The sequence below is a fragment of the Sinocyclocheilus grahami genome, unplaced genomic scaffold (assembly GCF_001515645.1).
Source record: "Sinocyclocheilus grahami isolate Dianchi unplaced genomic scaffold, SAMN03320097.WGS_v1.1 scaffold244.1, whole genome shotgun sequence".
Taxonomy (NCBI): domain Eukaryota; kingdom Metazoa; phylum Chordata; class Actinopteri; order Cypriniformes; family Cyprinidae; genus Sinocyclocheilus; species Sinocyclocheilus grahami.
This window is the reverse complement of record NW_015505423.1, coordinates 153,776-154,441: the sequence shown is the minus strand read 5'-3', so window position 1 is coordinate 154,441 and position 666 is coordinate 153,776. Positions and strand designations below refer to the sequence as shown.

The window sequence follows — 666 nt, the reverse complement described above, 5'->3', positions numbered from 1 at the left end:
AGCATATTAGGATGACTTCTGAAGGATCATGTGACACTGAAGACTAGAGTAATGACTGCTTAAAATTCAGCTTTGCATCACAGGAATAAATTACAATTAAAATATATTCAAATAGAAAATTGTTATTTAAAATTGTAATAAAATGTTCACAATATTACTGTTTCACTGTATTTTCGATCAGATAATGCAGCCTTGGTGAGCATAGGTGACTTCTTTCAAAAACATTAAAATAATCTTACCAGCTCTAAATTTTTTAACAGTACTGTACGTACATATACATAAATATATAATAATTTTAGTAACCTTACCTCCAAAATTCGCTAGTCTCCCAAGCCGTGTGACCGGTACCTTCCGCTCTCTTGCTCTTTCACTAAGCTACATAAAGAACAGACATACTATAGACAGTTGTGGAGAACAAGACGCATTAACAGTGCTTCAATGTGTTGTGATTCCAATTGCAAAGTATCTTTTTTTTTTTAAAAGTACTATTTTCTTAACTTAAAATTATTATAAATTCTGTGATTTGTTTGATCGCTCTAAGACTACATAAAAACAAAAGTGGTGTTTAGTGGTCATATATGTGTTAGCGTACTCCTAATACAAACTTTTAATGATACACAGAACATTTTTATTTTAATTTTTTTGCAGCAAACTGCACTCTTCAAA

General features: G+C 30.6%; 1 long non-coding RNA gene across 1 annotated transcript in view; it reads right to left on the bottom strand.

Moving 5' to 3' along the window:
* LOC107598057 (uncharacterized) overlaps nt 1–395 on the bottom strand; it is a 10,249-nt gene extending 9,854 nt beyond the window's left edge. The window contains exon 1 of the long non-coding RNA XR_001610517.1: nt 309–395. This is a non-coding gene — a long non-coding RNA (uncharacterized lncRNA). The remainder of the gene's footprint in view (nt 1–308) is intronic.
* Between the last annotated feature and the right edge of the window lie 271 nt (nt 396–666).